Here is a 17,860-nt window from a genome sequence, read left to right as displayed (position 1 = left end):
ATTATAATACGTTTTGTAGTAGAGCGGTGTATTGTGATGCAAAGCGCGCCGCAATTAAATCGTTTGCATATGTAAAAAATATAAATATTCATAAAAATGTCACGAAATTTGTAATTGTATATTCTTTATAATAGAGCGCGGTACAGTCGCACAATGCAAAGGGCGGGGGGTGGTGAAATAAACAAATAAAAAGGTTTTTTTTTTGAGGACGTGGCCGCCTCGGTTTCAGGGGTAATTGAACACGACGTACAATGTAATTGTTCTGTCGCCGTTGTTATTCAAATTTTGGCGGGAAAATCGCCGAGAAAAAGGCTTTTGAGGGACGAGCTCACCCCGAAGGCTTTAACTGGCTGTAAATTATTTTTTTATTAAAATATTTATAAAGAATTCTGAACCGTTTCCGTAAGAACGTGATTATGCTCTACATATATAACGTAAAATGGGTTTGTGTTGTATTTTATTTATCCATAATTTTGAGTGCGAGTTTTGTTCACCGGTATTTATTTATTTATTTACTACACCCATTGATGTATAATACACTAGATCCGCCCTCACGTCTTATACTGGTCTCCCTTTTGGCGCATGCAAAATACATGGCGCATGCACAGTTTCTCTTAGTAGGTAGGTAGGTACCGCTGCGTCGTAGGGAAAAAAACCTTTTTTTTCCCAACTTCCCCGCTAGTTAAACCCCCCGCACCCCTCAGTTAGTGAAGACAAGATCTCCAACCAAAATCACACGTCAGGGCCCATCTATGTGTGCTATACATCAATGACTACACCAGCAGCGTGGTCTAGTGGTGAGTATTGTATTCTTTCGTGCAAGGTGTCACGCGTTCGATTCCCATTAGAGTTTCGTTGTTGGCCAGACCTTGGTTTGTCGAGTTCGATCGTTTCTTATTAGAATTTTTCATATTTTCATTGAAACGGTTCCTGTAAAATTGGCTTTTACTCTTCAATTTTCGAGTTATTGTTATATCTCAGGTTTCGCCAGATTTCTCTCCATATATGTATGTCTGTGTGGATGTTAATTGAATGTAAAAATTCGTATTGTTACATGAAAAATGTTATTGGTCGTATTGTATACGATGTTTGTAATGTCTGACCATAGATTTCAGGTATTGTTTTGATTTACATGTGTATGTATGTGATAATTAGGTGTTTAATATATGTAACATATAATTTCTCGCGTCTTAATCTGTTTAGCACACTCGCCGTTTTGGAGCAATCTGTTAGGCGAGTGGCCATTTTTGATTGAAGATAAAATAAAATGAAATTTATTATTAAACTTAAACATTCAAACTAGTTTTATCATTAACTCTCCCTCACCGAAGTGGGGTATGCAAGTGCCCCAATTTTTACATTTTTCGTAATAGCTATGTGATTTTCACAGCTATACACCCTATATTTCTTGTATTCCTAGAATGAACTACAAGAAATTTATTTTAATAGATTTTGTATGTTTAAGAAAAGGGGTACATCGTAAAAAAATACATGTCTACGTTCCAAATTATGATTCAAAGGAAGTAGCGATAAGTCGTGTTTTTGACTGTTCGCTTGCATATTCTTGATGATCGATGAATCAATGCGAGAAAAAGAGACACCTATATTTTCGTCGCTTTTGGCGCGTGGCTATTGAGTCATGCAGTCGCCTGTTGGCCATACCCATGTGCGTTTGCATGTCGATACTTGTCGTTATTTTTAATACAAAATTGTCAAAATAGACTAAAATAGGCTAAAACTTTTTTATCTTGATGTATAAAATGATTAATAAGATATATATTCAACCCATTTGTCTTGAGAAAAGCTGTATTTTGATTAAAAAATAATGGGGTCTTACTCGACCCCAGTTAGGGACACTCGTTCGATCTCGACGCTACGTCCTTCAAATGTTAAACTAGCTTGAATGTATGTATGTATATCAATGACCAGAAGATATATGTATTTTACATATAAATATAAATATACATATAAATATATGGTTGCTATAAAATATAGGCAGTATATATTAGTTTTGGATCGACTATGTTTCTTAAGTTACAAACTATCATTGTATGTGAGATGTTAAGTCTAACAATGAAACGATTGAAAGTAATGTATTTTTATCGAATTTAATAGTACTTGGTAAAGGGCACTAACCACTCGAAACAATCGTCTAGCGAGACGACAAAAGACAAAAGCGTTGAAAAAGTGAAACCGAAACGGAATCGGACGCGTCAAAGGAAAGCGTCACAATATGCATACGATATGCATAAATTAGGCGTCGGTCGTGTCAAACAGATCAAAAGCACTTGCGTGTACATACGTACATATATATGTATGTACATACATACACATATCCGGATGTATGTATGTATGTATGTATGTTTGTGTCTTGTGTTCATCGTCGTCACAAAAGGTCCCGGGCCTGAGGGGGCGCAAACAAGGCATACTATGTATGTAGGTATACTCGTACATACAATGTGTGTAATATATATGTAAGTGTATGTATGTATGATATAACAAGATAGATAGGCAGATACGGGTGTGTATGTTCAAATGTATGGCCGGATATGTGGCGCGACACAAACATAACGAGAGCGAGGTGAGGCGATTTGCATGAAAATCCATTTTACACAGGTTAGCTATTTTAATACACTTTTCGCTCGGACACCGTATAAATATTCAAGCGGGCTTTTAAGGGATGATACTCGACGATGAGGCGGAAAAGTGAAGGGGGTGGGAGGGGGGGGGGTGGTTGGAAAATGAGCGGGCCGTTTTGAACATCTCTCTCTCTCTCTCTCTCTCTGGAATAAGATGTAGATTTAAATTGCTTATTATTAATTCGAGTGACCGATGAATATTTTGGCGGGACGGCTTAGGCTTTAAAGAGCGATTCTAGATTGGTGAGGTTTTGGGTTTTTGAGTTAGTATTGCTGTGTTGGATGATTTTTATTTTTAATTGGGATTGATTATTTATTTTTTCTTTTGAGGTTTTTTTTTATAAAATTGACGCTGTTTAGTGTGGGTGTGTGCGTGTGTTTTTTTTTGGTTTTTAAATAATTATTATTTCTGTACATGTGATTTGGTGGAAAAAGATAATTATTTAGATGGATGTACATATGTATATAATGTTAATAAGGAAAATATTTTGATTCATATTGTACATATACATATATGTAGTACATATATATGCTTAAATTCGTTTCCGATACGTCAATTTCTAGATCTTTATTTTTTTTGTTTGCATATTATACATTTTTTTTAAATAATTAGGTGTTGGTATAAAAAAAGGGAGCTTTTGACATTTCTTTATAAAGCGTCCTCATGAATTTTTATATTTTGTATGAAAGGATCTTTTTTTATTCACTTTGAAAAGCAGAATTTTCTTTTTATTTTAATACTTAATTACAATAATAACGTGCAATGATACATAAAATGATGATTCTGAAATTTCAGTGACGACTTTATTGTAATGTAATAAAATATTGGACAACAGTGGATTATGACTTTAAAATAAGACATAATCCACTGTTAATAACCACTAAATAAGACGCAAATTTTGTCTGAATTTGGGTTATAATATGGTGGAAAAAAATAACCTTTCTTAACATTTAAAACAAAATTGATATCGGCAAATTTCATTATTATTTTTCGTACTTTATTATCGCAAATTTATAATAATTAATAATATTAAACTACATTAAATTGTTTCTATTGTTGCTTCTTGTTATTAAATTTAATGATTTTAATTTTTTGTCGTACAAAAAATATTGATGAAGATTTACATATCAACATATGTATAATTCTCACTGAAAATATGCTATGATTTATGTTTTTAAAAGGCTCATTTCGTGATTTTAAAGTTTAGTACTGCGGTGTGTTGCATAAGTGTACCCTTACAAATAAGTATATATAAATATTTGTCATAAAAAGTATTTCATTCAGTTAATAAGAATCGTCTTAAGTTCAAGTCCCTCATTACGGAATTTCGCGCATAGTGACCGTACGTATGTAGTAGGGTTTTAACCGTTGTTTACTTTACGATTGTTTATCTGAAGGAGTCGAGGTGAAATAATAATAAAAATTAAACGAAATAACAACAGCATAAAGAAATGCACCTGTCGGTTATTAAAGTGTGGCTCGCGTGACCTTTCAGCAGGGGGACTTATTCGCACGGCCGTTACTTTCGATATAAATACATCAAAAGTGGCACGGAGAAGTGTAATATAGCGTTTCATGGTGTTTTTTGAGATATCGCCATTTATGGCCGTTTCGCACACTAACCGGGTACGATGGTGGAAAATGAGGGAAATGAGGGAGGAAAAGTGGGGGGGATCCAATTAAAAAGTCTCGCCGTTTTGTTGTACCGTATTTTTTTTTTGCTTTATTTTCGTACACGGTCGTTTTCGTGTACGTGTAAAACTATATGGTTGTAAAGTTCCGATAGTGGTGTATGGGTTAATTTATGAGGCGTGTTTCTTATTAGATTTAAATTAACAATAATGAAAAAAAAAATGTATGAAAAGTGTACGTACTTACATTAGCGCTACTGTGTTCTTAATCTATCATTCGTGTGTGAGTCAATCTTTATAAATTATTTTATTATATTATACGTATATGTTGGATTGCTTACATACATACTACATTCACGGTAGTGCGATTATTTTAAGCTTTTAATTTTATTCATTTCTAAACGATATGTAATTTTAAATAATATAATATTACAATATTTTTGGTATGTATGCAAATCTTATACGTTTTATTTATGTATATGTCGTGTATATTATATTTATTATAAGCACGGTATTTTAATTATTGAATTTCACACTATATATCTATGTATGTACATAATTATGATATGAACACTAAAATAATATAATCGAAAAACTCACACACTTCAGTTGGATATTTTATCAATGAATGATAAGATGAAAATAATAAGTACAAAAAGCGTTTGCAGTGCTAATTTTTTCGGGAATTCTAAGTCTGACTCTTTCAAGTTAGATTCTTTTGACAAGGTGGGTTAAATAGTTAGAATCCTGCCTAGTTGGAATAAAGAAATGGAGATAAGAATCTGTGGAATAGTTGAATTAAACTATTTTTTCTCGTATTTAATACCATGTGTTGTTTAAATAATTTTTTGTCTCATAAAAGAATACTAAAAAAGTAATTGATTTATTTGTCTCTCAATTTGGAGTAGCAAACTCATTCAATTTGTATGAATATATGCACATACATACCAAGTTATGGCAAAATCTATGGTAGATAGATCGTATGAATTGCCTCTGCTTGATTAATTTTATATTTATAATACTCAAGTATAGAAGAGAGGCAAATTTTGAGACGTTTATACTGTTTCAGTTACAATTTCTTACGATGTGATGACTTTTTTTTTAATTTATATACGATACATTTTGGAATTTTGACTGATTTTTATATATGTATGTACATACGTACATATGTATAAGCATATCACATACTAGAACTGCGCAAAAATTGACACACACTTAAGAAACACATATTTAATAAAGATAGTCAATGCTACTCAATGCTAACAATATAAAACGGTTAGGTTTTTTCCCAGGGTAGATAGAATAATCTAATAACCATTATAATAGACTAGTGGTCGCGGGGTCAAATCCCACTGGTTTCTGCTGGTCAGACCTTGAATTTGTGACTCCAGGTCGATCGTTTCCTATCAGAGTTTGCCAATTTATCTGATTTTCATTGAAACGGTTTCAACAAATTGGCAATCTTACTCAATTTCTCGCAAATCTCGAATTTCACTGAATTTTATAAAATGCTGCAAAATTTACAAATTTTTACCATGAAATGTCTCTGTGGATGTTAATTGATACATATGTATATATGTATGTATTTACTGAATTTCGATGAATTGTTCAAAACTTTGTTTACTTTGTAAAATACCAATAATACTTGTATCAGATGTTTCTAGCCAGGAAGGCGTATTGGGGATACCTGTTAGGCCTTCCTGGTATTAATAATAAATTAAAAAATAAATAAATCTATTAGTGAAGTAAAAGTATATATGTACATATGAGAGATAATGAAAGCCTATAATGCAAAATTTTAAAAATTAGATTGAAAAATATAAAATTATAGGCGTTTAAGCAGTTAAAATCTGACAAAACGAGTGGGGGGAGAGGAGGGACGTAAAATCAAATAAATAAAGCTACTGGCTAATGGAAATGGGTTAGCTGCCACCGTCTTCATAATTTTTGAACATATTGATGGCGAATAAATTTCACTATCGACTTAACGGAAACATTTGAAATCTCTATCGGGGGCCAAGCTTCGCAAAATGACAAATTATTTTTGAACGAAGTTAAACTAATATACAGCTAGTATAATAAAAAGAAAGACCGTGTTAATTCACACGTATTGAAAAAATAACGTACATATGTATTTATTATCTGACTCAACTCGGATTCCCAAGAATAGTCGAAATATGATTTTTTAAGTGGAATTTTATTTAATTCTCATATAAAGACAATTTAATATATTATCCCTATTAATTCAATTCAGATTCGTGTAAATACGAGTAAATACTAGTACGAGCTTTTAGCTCGCAATTTTACCGATTTAAAATTCAGCACACTTCCAATTAACCCTTTTAAACGAAAAAAAAAATAGTGTGGCCAGAAAATTATCCTAATCAATATCTTTCAATTAAAAATACTCAATATAAAATAATATTAACAGTGGGAAAAAATCCCAAGTGAAAATACGTACTTTTGACTTTTGATTTGAACTGAACGACTACTTAGAGAGATTTGAAAGCTGAAAAGTACTACAAATGAAAGATAAAATACCCGACTATAGCTTTCAATATTCATTTTGAACTGGAAATAGACAGATTTTAAGACATCGACCGAACAACATCAAGATATAGAAAAATCGCGCGATTTAAAAAACACATATATCTCCGAAACTCGAGCCAATCGACATTTTTTATTACCAGATTTGTGTTCACTGGGCATAGATCTATATAAAAAAAGTCATATCTCGTCTCTGAACCATTTTTCGTGTCGAACAGTGTAATCATTAGACTAATATCGTATATGGAAAACACAGTGATTAAATTTTGATATGAAGCACGTCGCTCGTAGGCAACCTGTGTGCTTCCACAGGGTCGGTTGTGCTAGGGGTTGTGCCGCGCATGCCACCGATTCTACACGACCTCTTCTTCGGGGTTTCGGTCATTAAAAGCTGCTTATTTACTTTTAAGACATTTGTGTCGTGTCGATCGGGCATTGCGATACGAGTGCGGGCGAGTTTTTCCACGCCGACGTTAAATGGCGACCCACCACACACCCCCACCCCCCTCTCCCTCCCACGAGGAGGGTTTTTCCTTGTGATAAATTAGAAATTTAACGCCATTTATTTTGTGGGACATCAATCATGTGCGAGTGACGTGCCATTATATGTGTGTGTGTGTGTGTGTGTGTGTGGAAAAATAACGAACGACCGAGAAAAAGGCATCGTAATGACACGTATTGTTTCACGGTTGTTGTTTTTTTTTCTCTCGACTATATGTATGTATGTATGTACGTCGTTCACGTGACGCCTAGAACAAATACATTTTTTTCAACGTACTTACTACCCTTTTACAATTTTTTTCAAGGTACTTCAGTCTGCCTTAGGGGATCTGAAACTCGTGGCACGGTATACTTGGTAGGGTGATCCTAGTTGCAATGGTTGGTGCCTTTCAAGAACAATTTGGATGATTGTGAAATCCAGATCGATTGTATCTTGTTATGTTTTTTTTATTTGATAATAATTGTTGAAACATTCTTATATGAAATCGGCTTGAGTTTCCGCTTCATATAGTAAACTACTGGAAATATTATAATAACGTTCTTCAAGATAACTTGCTTTAATGTATGGCAAATATGTAGATAGGAACATTGTTAGTGAGTACTTATTATTCAATGTAAATAAATAATTGTAATATGTACCTTTATCTATGTATCTGAGGAATATAATTAGTATTGAAAAAAAATCGCTTAATGCCACACACATTGGTTGTGAGACAGTTTTCGATACCCGTTTGAGTGTTAACGCAGATAAAAACAAATTGAGCGCAATCGTATGGAAACTTGCACAAGACAAAAGTTCTACCTCCGGTTGTCGGATTTCGTTCAATTTTTTTATCACTTAAAATCACTATCAGTATTATACACAATAAATATCAAGAAGATTCAAATAATTTAAAAGGTCAAAATAAAATAATGAAATATTGTTTTAAAACAAGTACTACTTCCGGTTTACGAATTCTGACCAAAACCTAATCAACTCGGAGTTAGTATATAAAAAATACAAATATAAATTTTCAGCTTGATACGTTCAGGGGTGTGGACAAACTCGTGGCGACAACATTTTTGACTTTTCTAAGATGAAAAAATCCCACTTCCGGTTTATTAAATTTAGTTTTTTTTTTTATTTTCATCACATTAATACAAGAATTATACTTGAATTTTTTCGTGAAGGACCCACATGTTTAAGGGGTCGAAAAAAAAAGTGGAAGGAACATCGAACAAGAGTAAACTGCCACTTCCGGTTGAGGGATGCTTACCAAATTTTATACATAACTTGGTATTACGCTTAAACTTCTAGATGTGAAATTTCAGTTCAATAAAACAAAAGGTTTCTGAGAAAAATGTAAAAATCTCGATTCTCTAGAGTAAAAGTACTTCTTCCGGTTCAGATAAAAATATTTAAAAAATATCAAGTTATAAAAATTATTATTTTTATTACATGTAAACAAATTTCAGTCTGATTCAGTTAGCGGTTTGGGGGATAATTGAATTCAAAAACTTTAAAAAAAGAGGCCACCTATAAGGGGAGGTACCATTTCCGTTCAACTTAAAAATTTACGTCATATCGATAATAATTTCAGTAACCGATTCTAAGTTTTGGTTCGATAGGACTAATGGTGTTCAAAAAATCCCTAAAATAGACACACAGACACACACATTTTTTTCTATATCATGAAAACGTGATCAGTAATCTATTATGAGTTCGAATCAGTCAATATCTCGAGTTAGAATTTTCGCATGACCACAAAACTTCATCTACATATTGTTACTACGTACATACATAGATAAAGTAAAAACCTCGGGAGGACACAGATAAAGTTAACGACAACTGGAAGTAAATAAAACGTATCTTATCAAAAGAACGAACGTTTCTTTAATAATGAATACTTTAATTTATTTATAGTGAAAGTTATAGTCGATGGTTAATGATGATGACGGCAAACGAAAAACCACCGATGATAATAAAAACAATTCATTGCATGTCAAATAGTACCTATGTATGTATAGGTAAATACAAATGTTTGCTACGTTCGCAGTCGAGCGTGCATAAAATGAAAACTACCCTTTTGAAAATTGCATCTTTGGGTCGGTCGGTCGGGTTGACGCAACTGCAACCGCATCACGATATCGCGAGATTCGATTGTGGCAAAAATTACGATCAGAATTGCGTTGCAATGTGCCGGGGCGACACGATCCGACCACAAAGTGCCGTGAGACCTCACGACACTGCCCCGCAAGAACGGACCTCAACACTGGTCGCTGCTGAGGTCACAGGTCACAGCTACCGATGCTGCAGATGCGATTCGTATACTCCAAATTCGCATCGATCGATGCAGATCGCGGGAGTATCAAAGCAAAGAAGGCGGGGGGGGGGGGGCGAGGTGATGAATCGCAATATGGAAGATATGTATGTATACGCATATGAATTTATGTATGTACATATGTAGCCAGTGCCGGGTTTACACCCGATGGCGCCCCCGGGCAATTTTTTCTAAGCACCCTTAGAAAAAACTTTCACCTTTGGCGCTCTAATCTAAAATTTTTATTGGCTTTTGGCGCTCTAATTTTAAATTTTAAAGCGCCTTTGGTGCATCGTGCGGCGCCCTAACTTATTTGGCGCCCTCGGGCCCCGCCCGACTTAGCCCCCCACCCCCTAAAACCAGCACTGTATGTAGCATGGTTACCTAGGGGTTTGATCATTTCTGTTTATACTGAAGGGTATTGGCATCATAGTCAATGAGACTTAATGTAATCAATGAGATTACATCTCATTGTAATCGATGAAACACAAAATTGTAACAATAACTCTAAGCATGAGTTCAAAACAAAAATGTGACTTTCCAACTTAACGTATTAGTCGAGTAACGTGTACCGAATCGAGTGACGTTTATATTAAGAGGGCTGGACAGCAGCGCCTTGTCCATACAAACGTACTATACTTCTCCCTACCTCAATTATGGCACTAGAGAAATTATTTTTTAATATGCTATGGATATCCACCATTGGGGTGCATCTATCGTTTTATTTTTTTGATTAATTATTTTTTATAGGAGCTAGTAGCCGCCAAACATCTATAAAATCGCCTCTTTTTTACACCCACGAAAAGAGTCTAGCGTGGTTATTTAACGATCGATTTAAAAAAAAATACGCCGATAGATGCACAGAAAATATCTTTCTCATACCGATGATGAAATTTTTTTAAAAATTGGTCCAGTTTTGGAGGAGAAAATAGTAGAATACGAAACCTCGATTTTGTCAATTTAAAACACGTTTTATCTGGTCGAAGCGCAACTGTCGCATTCACTCAATATATATATTGATATATATTGTCGCATTCACTCAATATATATATCGAAGAAAGGAACGGGAACAAAATTATGGTTTCGGGTGTACAGCCCTCTTAACGATCGAGGTTAGAATCTCGAACTGTCAAATGTGTTACGAGATTTTTTTGGCCGTAAGAGCGATATTTGGTTTGAGCGATGGTTGAGGTGATATCGATAACATTCATTATTAACACTTTGAGTGAACTAAAAATTTATATGAGAGATAATGAGAACCTATAAAGCAAATTTTATAAAATATAGAGTGAAAAAAGAAAAAGTTATAGGCGTTTAAACAATTGAAATCTGACATAGCGAAAAGTGAGAAACTAAACAAACAATAGTATGAAAACGATCGGATAAGAAGCAAAATTTTTACTGAATTGTAATCGTAAGTGAAACGTATTAGAGGTATGTAAAAAATGGTTGTTAGTGATTCTTTCATATAACCTCTTGGTCAATGTGCTATAAAATTATTCGAATTTGAATAATACATACATAATACGTCAAAAATATTTTCATACCGTTTGTTTTATTTCTGTTTCATTTATTTTTGATTACTTGATTATGATATACATATACGATCTTTTGTCTGATCTAAAATTGACATAAATGAGCATCCCCGTTGAAAAGCCGTAGCCGTCTGCGCGACCGGTGCTTGTTTCCCATCAAGCTCGTATCACCTTGGATGCTGAAGTTCTCTACAAATCTTTTGCGCATGCGCACAAGTGAGTTTTAGGTCTGTTAGGAGCTATTAGGTCTTAAATTAGAGACGTTAGGTCTTCGCGAAAACGTCACTCGACTAGTAAATTGAGTTTGAAAATCACATTTTTATTTTGAGCACATTCTTAGAGTTATCGTAATATGGAACTTATTACCTTTTTTCGTAATATCTAGCATTTTTGAATTCTAAAACATTCCAAAAACTCAACTGGCGCACATTGTTGAAAGTGGACATATTTGCGCTTGTAGATACATAATTTACTAGTTGAATTGTAGTCGAATATGAATGACCTAAAAAGTCAGTTGGTGGTAAGCGTCAGTTGGTCAGTTAGTATTACAATTATTGAAAAGACACTTCAACTGGAACATATATACTAAAAGCAGCAATGCAAATATGTATACATATATGGTGAACTATAAATCGTATGTTCTTATTAAAATTTAGCACTTTAGTTACATACATGCATATATATGTTATAATATGTACATTATGAAAAATGTAATAAAAGGAATTGTTAAGCCTTGTTAAGAAGGCGTAATGTTAAAAAGGCAGTAATAAAACCGTATAATAAAGACGTAAAATTATGTACGCCGTGGTGTGTATTTATTTATGTATGTATGTATGTAGGTACTGTAAGTACATAATGGTTTAATAATTAAAATATTTATGTACGACCGTGTAGCCATTATTATTACTGCGTTGAAATTATTTTTTAAGCATACAATTAACCGGTCGTTAATTAATTGGCGTACAAAAAATAAAAACCGGCAAACGGGAGCAAAACCCGCGCAGACGAGGATTGGTCACCCCATCTGCCGTAGACTTTGAAAGACCATAACGACTCTCGATAGTCTCACGATGTAATGGTCCACAATAATCAGTTTCCCTCCGGTATTCTCATGCCATATTGGGTAACCGGCAAACGTCCGTTTTATGATCGTGCCCTCTTACTTGAAATTCCCGTTCGGTAGTGCTCTCCTATATTTTTCTTTTTATTTTTTTTTGTTGCTGTTTTGTCCCCTTCCTGTGGTCGGTTGATCTTCGGCGCGAAACGATATCGTTTTCATTATTTTGCTCGGTCTTGGTCTCGTGTGAAAAATTCAACGCGCGTTCGCTTCATCGCTCAATTCGATGCGACGTTCATTCAATATCAGCAATGCGATAATTGTATGAGAAGTAGATAAAAAGTGTATGAGATTTTAAAGATGTTGTCGATTTGTCTGATTTATTTTTGAAGCAATCAATCGGCTCGAGCGATTTTAATTAGGCGCTTTGGATCGTTTCGAAGGTTCGCTCGTTCGTATAGATATATATGTTTCAAATGAAATGTCAGTCAATTATTAAAAACATCAACTTTGAATCTTATGAAGTCAAATAATTGGAAACTCTAGTCGGTTAGAAGCTTAGCCAGCAGTATGGCTTAATGGTAGCGTGTATGTTTAGCACCAAGTGATCAGTGGGTTCGATCCGCCATACTGCTGTTCGATTTTTCTTCCACTATTTTTTTGTAATTGACCAGGTGGGCGCATCGGTTAGGCCTTCCTGGTATAAATATATAAATAAAATAACAGCTCATATTATAGAATAAAGACACTTTTTTTCAAATATGTCATAATGCTATGACAGGTCATTTTAAATCGAACTCGGCACGTAAAATCCCTATGTTAAAGCTAAGCAGAAATATCCAGAAAGGACTAGAATTGTAAAATATAGTAAATAAAACTAGGACTAGATTTTAGCCAACAGTATGGCTTAATGGTAGTGTGTATGTTTAGCACCAAGTGATGAGTGAGTTCGATCCGCCGTACTGCTGATTAGATTTGGGGGTATTTGTGACTCCAAATCGGTCGTTTCTTATCGGAGTTTGTCAATTTTAACTAATCATTGTTGAAACGGTTCCTCAAAATTGACAAAAAATCATCTTTCTGCTGTCACAAATCTTTTGTATTTATTGTGAGTAATTTGTTAAAATGATGTACAAAATCTTAATCCATAGATGTCTCAATGGATTTATTCTGCAATTAATTAATTAATTAATTGTTATTTCGTGTTCTCATCTTCTGGAAATACAGTAATTTATGTAATAATAAAATGCTATACTAAGTCTCTTTCGAAATTATATGTATACCAGAATCCGTAGCCTCCCAGGGCCGGAGGCGATTTCGTTTCCCACCCAACTATAGTTACAAAGTCTCTTTCGAAATTATATATTAGATTAACTAGTTGAATTGCATTCGAATATAAATTTGAACACTTTGAATGTAACACAAGGATACCAATACGAAAACTTACAAAATTGACAAAAAAAATCATCTTTCCTGTTGTCACAAATCTTCTGTATTTATTGTGTGTATAATTTGTAAAAATTATGTACAAAATCTAAATCTATGGATGTCTCAATGGATTAATTCTGTAATTAATTAATTGTTATTTCGTGTTCTTCATCTTCTGGAAATACAGTGATTTATGTAATAATAAAATGCTGCATTTTTTATTATTACTTGTCCGGGGAGGCGCATTGGTGTCTTCCTGTCAAGCCTTCCTGGTATATATCTATGTAAAAATAAAATAAACAATACTCTATATATTTTAATAGCTTTATTTTATAGAAATTTATTTGAATATTCACTTGTTTTTGTTATTAAATTGACTGTCACGAATAAACAAACATATGTACACATATACAAAGTCTCTTTCGAAATTATATGTATACCAGAATCCAGCGCTTCCCAGGGCCGGAGGCGATTTCGTTTCCCACCCAACTATAGTTACAAAGTCTGTTTCGAAATAATAAATTAGATTTACTAGTTGAATTGCATTCGAATATGAATTTGAACACTTTGAATGTAACACATGGATACCAATACGAAAACTTATGTACTTATTCGGTGACCGTCACTGCATCGAAAGGTCGAAAAATTGAAAATGTTCGTTTACCATGAATACATATGAAAAGCGGGTAGTATGTATATACATATATCAGTGGCGTGCGGTAAAACTCTCTCTCCCCCCCATCGTACAGCCTCACTTAATTTGCGCGAGCTAGAGGAACAAGAGGAACAGACTTTTCCTCCCGTATTCTGCCCGCGCACATTAAGCAAGACTGTACGACAAAAAGAGAGATAATTTCACATAGTACCATGCATACATTCTTTTTGATCTTTCGATTTTCGATATTTGCTTTTTCAATCTTTCGACCTTTCGATGCCGTGATGTAGACCGGTACTTATTTTAAGCATTTTTGAGATTATGCACAGCACCAGCTTAAGTACACATTCCCCGAGATATCTTCGACGTTGCAAGCAAATAAACGAAACGATGCACAGAGCGATGAGCGGTTAAACCCCTCCGACTATCATTTGAAAGTAGTATTTTTTTTCTAGGAGAGGTGCAGAGATGTGGTTTATCCATGAGGGGGAGTGGTCCAGCTGAGATCAACGGGGTGCAATTGTCGAATTATCGCTTCCGAGGCGCTAACGGCTGCCGTGATTCACGCTACGACAACGTGGCCATTTTGCCCACGACGACCATCGACCACGACCGGTGAGATCGTGGGGTCGTGGTCGACCAAGAACCCCTCATTACTATTGCACCGGGGAGAGTGCATGTGCAATCTCCGCACCGGATAGATGAGATTTGAAGAATCTCTCGTTTACGCATCTCTATTCTGAGCAACGCTCTCACTCCTAATCCCACACATTTTCCTTACGACGTTCACTCATCTCACTTGAAGCCTTCTTTGTAACATTTAAGCACTTACTTAATGCATTATTTTCTTGTCCATAGATTGCTTTTTGAGTTAGCCACTCCGGTCTTACTTCCCACCCATGTGTGACTGGAGTGAGTCTTACGTTGCTTGAATTTGGTCAGTAATCACATCGATATTTTCAATATTTCACCGGATAATCTATCCGTATTTTTATTGTTTTTTACTTTTAATTCAATTTAAACGATATATTTTTTATTATTTCAATTTTTTAATTTTTAATTCTTAAGAGGGCTGTACACCCGAAACCGTCATTTTGTTACCGTTCCCTTCTTCGATATATATATTGAGTGTATGTATATGTACATATATTGAGTGAATGTGACAATATATACATATCAATATATATATATATATATATATATATATATATATATATATATATATATATATATATATATATATATATATATATATATATATATATATATATATATATATATATATATATATATATATGTATATATTGAGTGAATGCGACAGTTGCGCTTCGACCAGATAAAACGTATTTTAAATCAAATTATTTAGTATTTTGACAAAATCTAGGTTTCGTATTCTCCTATTTTCTCCTCCAAAACTGGACCAATTTTTAAAAAAATTTCAGGTATGAAAAAGATACTTTTTGTGCATCTATCGGTGTATTTTTTTTTAAATCGACCGTTTAATAAGCACGCTGGACTCGTTTCGTGGGTGTAAAATAGGGGCGATTTTATAGATGTTCGGCGGCTACTAGCTCCTATAAAAAATAATTAATCAAAAAAATAAAACGATAGATGCACCCCAATGGTGGATATCCATAGCATATTAAAAATTAATTTCTCTAGTGCCATAACTGAGGAAGGGAGAAGTATAGTACGTTTGTATGGACAAGGCACTGCTGTTCAGCCCTCTTAATTTTTCAATTTTTTAATTTTCTATTTTTATGTACAATTTTTTTAATGTTTTATTTTTATTGGTTATTTTTATTATTATTATTTTATACAAATATCTTTTATGTATTTTCTGGCCACAGTGTCATATTGGGGTGACCTGTGAAGACACTGTGGTATAATTGTGTATTAAAAATAAAATACATAGATGTGTTTCGTTTTCTATTGATTCTCTATATACCAAGTAGATTTTCCAATTATTTGACTTCATCAACTATTCGAATATCGAATAGTGAAATTCGAAATATTCGAATAGTTTTAAACAACAGAAAACAGTATTAAATATTAATTCAAAATAATTAAAATGAGTGGGTTCCACATATGTACATATGTACATTAAAAAGAAAAAGTAAATTTATCGCCATACTTAAACTTCATCTTAATTTTGAATATACTTATTTCAAAAATAATAATGCGTTAAGTGTTTCAAAATTAATTTTGTTTTTATTATTCCTGCTGTGGAGAACACTCTTTCAGTAGCAGTTGAATTTGGCTTGATTGTATTTAATTAATAAAGTTTTTAGAAGGATATCTAAAGCTTCGCTTCGTTTTTTACAGTTGTCCAAGTACTTGAAATCTTTTTTTAACCTTTTGAATTATCTTGAAATTTGAAAAACGTACTTTTATAACGTGCACGCGCGTTCAATCAATTTATTTAATTTGAGAAAAAATACCCGGATCGATAATGCATCACTATGAACTCCGAAACACAACTGATGTTCGAAACAAGATAAATGAACGAAATATTTCTGCTTATCCATAAAAATTTCGTTACCGCTTCGGACTGTATTTTCGTTTCCGTTTCAAATAAACGCTGCAATACGTTCTCTTTCGTAAAATATATAAATTCAATTTCTAAAGCGAGGAATTCCAATGTCACTGAAGCGATAAAATGACTCCGAGTCGACGACTAATACGTCTTTTACACAATACACTGTTGCGTTACACATTTCGAGTTAAAATAAAATTTAATTATTTTAAAAAAATTCTAAATTTGTAAAATATTTTATTAAACTTTCACGAATATTATTCGAATAATTGCTCAAATATTCGAATAACGAATAATTCAAAGTAGGTTGAATTTATTCGAATATTCGGACTGGAAACTCTAATACCGAGCTTAAGTACAATATTCCGTACTTCTGTAGTTGCATTGAATTTCGTACATGGTCATGGTCAAAAATCTAGTGTATCAGTAGTGTAATTAGTGTAAATGTGTATCATATTTTTTGAAGGGGCGGCTTTTTACAAGGTTTTTCTTATTGAGATTCATTTAAGGAAGCGATATAGTCCAGGGACATCACTGTATACCAAGTTCGTAGCAGTATTATATTGAGTTTAGGAGAGTTGGGTTCGTCTTGCCTGACACCGTTTTAGCATTTTCTTCCGACAAAGTGGCATTTTCAGTTTAAAAACTGCATTCTTTCGGCTAAATGCACTCCATCCTATTTTCATTTATCTCTTTATCTCCTCTTCCTTAGTTAGTATGTTAGGTAGATCAGACGAATCTCGATCTATTACCGCAAATACTGTAATTGAAAGTTTTTGTCTGTCACTTTTTCTTAAGTCGAACGTACAGTACATATCTACATATGTATGTACTATCTCTGCATCCGTGAAAAGCCTAACTGAAGCCGCGGTATGCATATGCATATACTTATATACACCTGTACATATGTATACGCGAAAAGATATACCTACAAAGGGTCGGTTAATAAGCCCGTTTCGGCAGTGGCGGATCGACGGATCGATCGATTCTCGATCGATGGACGGGTGCGCGTCTCTCGGGTGCATTCCTA

At 33.8% G+C, this 17,860-nt stretch overlaps 1 long non-coding RNA gene across 1 annotated transcript in view; it reads left to right on the top strand.

The window, feature by feature from the left end:
• LOC143911141 (uncharacterized) overlaps positions 1-17,860 on the top strand; it is a 51,625-nt gene that overhangs the window by 16,537 nt on the left and 17,228 nt on the right. The window contains exon 2 of the long non-coding RNA XR_013260551.1: positions 14,750-15,231. This is a non-coding gene — a long non-coding RNA (uncharacterized LOC143911141). The remainder of the gene's footprint in view (positions 1-14,749; positions 15,232-17,860) is intronic.

Source organism: Arctopsyche grandis, chromosome 4 (genome assembly GCF_051622035.1).
Source record: "Arctopsyche grandis isolate Sample6627 chromosome 4, ASM5162203v2, whole genome shotgun sequence".
Classification (NCBI taxonomy): domain Eukaryota; kingdom Metazoa; phylum Arthropoda; class Insecta; order Trichoptera; family Hydropsychidae; genus Arctopsyche; species Arctopsyche grandis.
The sequence above is the reverse complement of the archived record's forward strand: the minus strand, read 5'-3'. Positions and strand labels throughout refer to the sequence as shown.